Source organism: Oratosquilla oratoria, chromosome 21 (genome assembly GCF_046742065.1).
Source record: "Oratosquilla oratoria isolate Oo_2021 chromosome 21, ASM4674206v1, whole genome shotgun sequence".
Taxonomy (NCBI): domain Eukaryota; kingdom Metazoa; phylum Arthropoda; class Malacostraca; order Stomatopoda; family Squillidae; genus Oratosquilla; species Oratosquilla oratoria.
In genome coordinates this window covers 33,449,190-33,456,689 of record NC_134797.1, presented here as the reverse complement: position 1 = coordinate 33,456,689, position 7,500 = coordinate 33,449,190, and the positions used below count along the sequence as shown (strand labels likewise).

At 34.6% G+C, this 7,500-nt stretch overlaps 1 protein-coding gene across 1 annotated transcript in view; it reads left to right on the top strand.

Annotated features, from left to right (window-relative positions):
- The first annotated feature begins 6,444 nt into the window (after positions 1–6,444).
- LOC143036842 (phosphatidylcholine:ceramide cholinephosphotransferase 2-like) overlaps positions 6,445–7,500 on the top strand; it is a 317,218-nt gene continuing 316,162 nt past the window's right edge. The window contains exon 1 of the mRNA XM_076204666.1: positions 6,445–6,578. The gene's annotated coding sequence lies outside the window, so the exon portion shown is untranslated. The remainder of the gene's footprint in view (positions 6,579–7,500) is intronic.

Here is a 7,500-nt window from a genome sequence, read left to right as displayed (position 1 = left end):
AAAAAACATAGAAATAGATTCAATTTGGAAGTGGGTAGAAATAACTTCGCCAACCGTGTAGTTAATGAATGGAATAAACTTCCTGCAGAGGCAGTGCAATGTAGTTCAGTTCGAAGCTTTAAAAATATTTAGATAAACACCTAAGCAAGATGCTGTAATGATTATTATTTATTTTATATTATTTGTTTTTGTTTTGTTATCATTTGTCTGTTTGATTCTCATTTATTACTAGTTAAATGTCAATTTATTATTATTTACTATTTACCTGTTTGTTGTTTGACTGTGCCTATGCGTTTATGTATTTTATTTGATACTTACATTATTATAGTTTTTATTTATTCATTTATTATTATTATTATTAGGATTCTTTTCGCATCCGACCTAGATATGGACCAAAAGGTCTCCTGTCGGCATGCTCCGCCTTTGTAATCCTTTTGTTAGTTCGGCTCGTTTAACACGTATCGACTTTTCGCCGTCTGCTGTTCATGACCGCGTGTGAAAGGGTTCATATACACTCACGGTTATTTCAAAGCACGACATCGGGTCGTGGACGGCTCACGGCGAAAAGTCGATTCGTGTAAAAGGAGCCTTACATGTTCTGTATTAGATTTTTATGCTGAAAATGTTTGCCTTCTTATTTTTAGTTTTGTTCTTTCAGATGTTTTATACGTGTGTGAACATGGCAAGTAATTTCTGCTACATTTGTGGTGGAGTGGTTTTTGTATCGTAAAAGCACAATATAACTGTCATGCTTAGTAAATCCTGTCATCTATGTTTTGGAGAAGTTTAAAAACAGCGCTACGCGTCGACTTGAAAATTTGTTCCTAGGGAGGGCTACCTTTGACTTCAGTTCATAAAACTAAGAGTATAGACAAAAAATAATAATAATGAGTAAATAGGTTATTGAAAAAAACAGCAGAAAGATAATTTATTTTGTTATGTGTCTGCTTTGCCGAGGGGAGTGTTGTAGAGATAAAAAGTATTGTCTGATTGCGACAACAATAAAAGAGAAACTAACGGCCGGTAGGAAGTTTTGCCACAGAAAACGAATGTATCTTCCAGGCGAGAGTCAGGATCAAAGGGAAATTGTTACTTAGAAAGGAAGGGATTAAAGTAGAACATCTTGATTTAAAAAAAAAACCTATGACAATAGGAAATCCAATGTCAAAATAAGAAAGAAAATCGGCCCTTCTTGTGGCAACCTCAAAGAGAAGTTTCTGGAACGTAGAAAGTTGATAAATATTCTTTCTGTCATCGTCCCAATCAGTGTCAATCACATCGACATTTAACATTCTTTTGTTGTGTTTTTGCAAATACAGAAAAAGATACACACACATTCGCTCTTATTTGTATACATGCAAGATTGGCGGTGAGGATCAAAAGAGAGTTCCTTGTATACACAGTAACATTTGTGCAAATAACCTTCACAGGTGTAAAGATATGCCTTTTTGCTCTACCAATGACCTTGAGAGAACCAATAGATCGTAACTGCAATTTTCATTCCTTCATAATGCCATTCTGTTGGAAAATGCCTGCCAACGAAGAAAATGTAGTCTGAACAATATTCAAACATTCCATCAATCTAGATGCGCGCGTGCCAAAATCATCCCATTTTCGATGCAAAAAAAAATTCACGTGCCAACCGAAATATTGGGAGGAGGGACATTTTCCAATCTTAAAAAGAAAGAAAAAAAAAAAACAGGATCGGTAAAACAAAAGAATATAGTAAGTGTGATTTGTAAGTCGTTATCTGAATGAATGACTGTAAAATCTAGTGAATCAATTTTTATTTGGGGTAACCACCAAGCCCAGTTGTAGTTTTGCATGTTCTCTTTCGTAATGTTGTTTGTTTTCACGTGAACCATGTTTACAGCAAATATCTTATATTAAAAGTAACATCTAAGAGCCGCTATCTCTTGGTATTAGTTCTGATGTCGTCATGGGTTATGTACCAACCCAAGCGTCCTGTACCAAAACACAATATTCAGCGATATTGAGATGTTTTCATCGTCTTTTGAGAGTAATCCCGACTTCCTAAATATCTTTGACAACAGCCAAGTTGTGTGGATAGACCGTATAGTTATGGGCTATCAGTTTGAACCGAAATACTTCTGAAGAACTTTTCATACTGGTGCATCAGTGTATGCATGTTGGTTCTGCAATGCTGTCTCTGGGTACTCAAAAAAGCAAGGGTAGTATACGTGACGCATTCAATTATTATTATTATTATTATTTTTTTCTTTCAGTGAGCTCCCATAGAAACTGCTGTACATTCACGCTACACCTCCTGGATGAATATGTATATATATATATATATATATATATATATATGTATATATATATATACATATATACATATATATATATATATATATATATATATATAAACATTGGTGTCTACAACGTAATACTGACATTTCTTCATCTCTGCCAAAGTGTGCTAGTAAAAAGGTTACATGGTGATTTGTTAGTACTAGATAAAACTATTTATTTTTACACAAGTTAGATACATTATTTTGGATTTTTACACACTGTATAATAACGAAAGTTTCACTAAAAGTATCGCTTGACAAGAGTTTTTTGTATTCTTATACTGCACGTTATATCTTCTGCCTTGTTTTGTTTTAGTTTCCTTTTTGTTAAATTAATCTATGTATTTTCTTTGTTATTCACCTATTATTTCTCCTGGTTTTATTTTTCTAGGCTAATTTATCTGTTCAATTTAATAAAAAAAATTCTAATAAACAATATCTCTTATTATTTGTTTTGTATAGTGAATAAAAATAATTTTGTATTATTATGAGAAAATTAGCTCCATCATTTAGCTCCCCATGTATGTTCTGTATGTGAATAATATCATTGTTCCTGGGTAATTGGCATAAGCTTCTGCCTTTCTGAGTTCTGTATATCATTAATATGTTATTCTCCATAAATTTTCCACCATCATTTTCTTCCCAATCGTTTGGTTTCCCCAGTAGTTCTTTCTTTATTTTAATAATTCTTAAATTTTATATTAGATAGTCTGCGCCATTCAACACGGTCTCTCTTCATCAAACACAATGACGACCCGTAAAGAATGAAAAGAATATATAACGTCACTGCGAAGAAGATGGCGCCACGGGTAGGTTTTACGAGAATAGCTGAAGCAGACGACTTTTGTTATATGATCAGCAATTTCAAATTGCAATAGATACAAAAACGAAAGATGTTTTGTGTAATTTGTTTCGCTAATATTGACTTTGGAAAGTACTTAAACATATTCTAGTAAAATTAGACACCTTTAATTTTCACAGTTACACTTTAAAGGTCGTTTTACTTCTACGTGCAATCCTAGCTTCCATATAAAGTCACACAATTCAAAGGGTCAATTTAGAAGAAAAAAAAACATTAATTCTTAATTTCGCATAGTCTTAACAGAAATGAAACGTTAATGGCAAATATACTGAACAGCAGGATTCACCAACTTTTGATGCAATATTTCTTATGCGGTCACTGAAAACGATGTGGAAGGTTGATCCACACTTTGGAGGCGATGAGAGTAGCGGAGTAAGTAAAGGCTGTTTGGTTTTACGGATTTACTCTTGTCTTGTGCATAGCCAGTCGTGAACTGCGGTAAGAAACAAGGCAACTGCCCACGAAGGCTGTGACGGTTGCCACTACGTCAGTTTTGCCGTACAGTTTATATTAACAATGTGACAGAAGTAGGTATTTACATGGTTGAGTGATACACTCAGTACTAAACAAAATACATGCAATTATGATACATAGAAGGACATGGCATATTCTAATAATACATGGTGAAAAATAAAATATAGGGATAATTCTTTCTGTGGACGTACGCTTCTCAACGGTCGTATCGTGTGCAGACCAGGTGTCCTAAGAGGTCAAGGTCAGGTCGGCCTAATGCCATTATTAAGTGGAACTCCAGTCGGGTTCGGGTTAGACCTGACGCTCAACAGCCGTTTGGTGCTGCTGCTACGACGTACGTATCTATCTTCTCGTAGTGTGACGTCCTGTGACGTGTAGTTATTACGCCCTGTGATGTGTAAGATATCTTGTTCCAACAAATCAGTTTGGACAAATAGAGCCTTTTGTGGTGTGACATGTGTATTAAGGGGATTTTATCTTTCACGAAGCATGAATGAATAGATAAAAATATGATAAAGGAGTCACGCCACGTCTATCCACTTGTCGAATGATGCAACAACGAAACATCACACAAAACCAGTGTTGTCCTGTCGTATGCAGTTTCAAAGTTGTCGATATGAATATGTATGTATATATATATATATATGTGTGTGTGTATATATATATATATGTACACACACGACTCGTGGCGCAGTGGTAGAGTTCCCATATGCCACTACGGTGGTCCAGTCCGGTTCGAATCCCGCCCAAGGCTGAAGCAATTTCAGTGCCGCTGCGCTGCTAACTGTTACTCCAACTCTCGTGGGCGAGGAGTTAGGTGTGTGTGTATGTGCGTATAAGGTCACGGCATTACGCAAAGATCGGTCATATATGAGCTCTTTCGGGAGGAAAATAGCTGTCGATTATTAGTCCAACACGTGATCCAAGACCATGGTGAATCACACACCCACCCACACATATATATATGTATATATATATATACATGTGTGTGTATTCATATTTGATCACATATATCTCTTATATTTCTCCCCTATTTTTTAGTCAACAACTAGTCATATATATGAACACATACACAAATAGATTATTGGGGTCGCAGAAGAAAAGGGTTGGGAAACACTGCCTTAGGGTTATGAAGAAAAAGAACAAAGAAAATAGCTCATGACAACATAAAGCTGTAGTTGAGATGTACTCTGACCAACGTCAGTGGCAAGTATGGAGGTTTGAATTTTCTTGTTGCTCGTATGGAAGACCCATTTCTCACACATTGGTGGGAATGTAGAAACTGGAACATAAAGTTAAAATAAAGAAATGAAAATCTAAACTTACGTTTAGGGAAATCTCAGACGAAGCAGTGAGATTTACTACGTATGAAAAGGAAGACCAGATAACTGAAATAGGGAGACAAATGATTAAAGGAAAGATGATATAGAAGAATGTGCTGAGTTTGTGAAATGTGGTATGTGCCAAGAGCCAGATGATCAGGATGCGATGTGTTGTGATTTTGTTAAAAAAAACACCCAATAAAGATAAAAAATAATTAATAAGAATCAATAGATAATTAATCTATATACCAATACTACACACACACACACACACACATATATATATATATATATATATATATATATATATATATATATCTCTATCTATATATATATAGAAATATATATACATATATATATATATACACCTCCCTTGTAAGGGAGGAAAGTCCTTGGTATATAGACAGATATATCGATGAATTAACGAATAAACTAAAAAGAAAACGTTTACAAGGAGAGATGTTCAAGATTACCAACGAAACACAACGGCAATGAATGTCCCAGAAATGTAGGATTATGATTATCGTGACATTAAAGAATTATCGTTCCAACTGAGTACCTCCTGTGCCCAATGTGCTTTCAGCAGTGAATAATGAGAAGTGATTGAAAATGTTCTCTTATATTGAACTCGAACAATTCTCTGTGATCATAACTTCAATCGGCTCTTACAAATATCATGTTACTTTATCATTGTGCGTGCGGTACATGTGCAATTTTCTTGCATTTTAGCGTACGGTACATTATTTGTGAAAGTCTTGGAACTAGAAACTTTTTCTTTAAACGAAAACGGCTACCATGATATACTTGTCATTTTTCAAACTAATGAAGGTTAAGAAAACGATGGAATGTTTGGATTGTTATTTGCATGGAATTATTATACCTTTATGGCAGTTGCTATCAAGTTTGGCTAAATTGTCATACTCTGCAGATAACCTGGCAACCCAGTTAGTGGGTGTGATAGCGCATGTGTGAATGAAAGATGTCATATTGATTGTAAGAATATAGAAAATGATCACTGTCAAATTGAAGTATGCGGATATTACCAAGGATGTGTTGTTTGTTTAGGAACTGTTTGAAAAAAAAATCCAATGTACACATTTCCTGAAAATGGGTTATTTTTACGAACCTAAACAATTACTGGCACATGTCAAATTCTCTTTAGCACGTTTATTGTTGTATGACGTCGAAACCATACATAGTACTTAATGAATGATCAAAACAATCATCATAACTAAATAAGATTATTCCCAACCAAATTGTATTGTGACAGTCGTTTATTATGCCAAAATATAATGCGCATTTTCATCTTTACTATTTCATTCAAACATTTTGGCGCTAAATATAAGTGTTTGAAACATCAGGGAAAACTTTAAGCCAAGCGCGTTTTAGGCGAGTGGAAACAAACGGATCGATACTTCTAAGGAGAATCTCATCCCATGAACATGAGCTCTCTCCCTCACCCAAACAGTTGGATGTTGACGTCTGTGAAGGTTGGTTATAACCGAGTGTATTTGTAAACAAAATCTGACATTGACAGTTGTGAGATTACTTCAGATGATTTTCTTTTAAAGTGAAAACTATCCATGTAAGGCCACCTTCTGCTACCAGGTAAGATTAAATTGTTTAGATTGTTCGTGAATATGATTGTATATAATGTAAATGAGAACAAGCTGGAAGGTATGAACAGTGTGTGAGTTTATTAGGTTACGTTTCATTAGCCAACATTTCAACATATTTTCATACGAAGATGATCTTATCTTATGTCCAATTACCCCAGCAATAATTGCAGTCATCTTCATTTTCACAATCGTGTTTTGGGTAGTAGTGGTTTGATCATAGTGTGAGGGGCAGCATAAATCTGGATGCTCAAAATCGCAGGTAGAAATGGGTAACATCTGTAAAAGATTTAAAGACTGCAAATAAATTATTAATTGATAAGTTATTAAATCACAAAAACAAGAGAAGAGAAGGGCCGTGAGGTAATTGTCATGTCTACTTTTTTTTACTTAACAAACAGCAAATCTTAGGTGAAACATGTAATCTGTATGTGGCTTTTTACTATGTGGATGAGATAAAAAAGTTATGTAACTACTAATATGCCTATTTAGATAAATAGTAGTGGTGTTGTCTCCACTTAAAGTGAAAGACACTCAAGGAAAATTCTAGTTCCATCCCACAACACTATTTAATCACCGCTCCAGAGTTAAATGTGGCAAAATAAATTACCAACAACTATATTTATCATAGACTTATATTACCTTACTTCAGTTATTCAAGGGATTGTTAGTCATTTACTTTGCCATGTGGTACCATATTAGATGCTTAGGCTGATAATCGAGCACATTAACATATTTTCATTTATCCATGAACACGGGTGGTGTTCCGAAAGATAGGAGAAAGACAAATATTATGCCAATCTTTAAGAAATTAAGAATGATCCTGTAAACTACCACTTTTTTTCCTTGCCCAGTGCTGTGTTAAAAGTGATGGAAACATTGATTAGAAACAACAGTGTACCATTTGGAAGAAA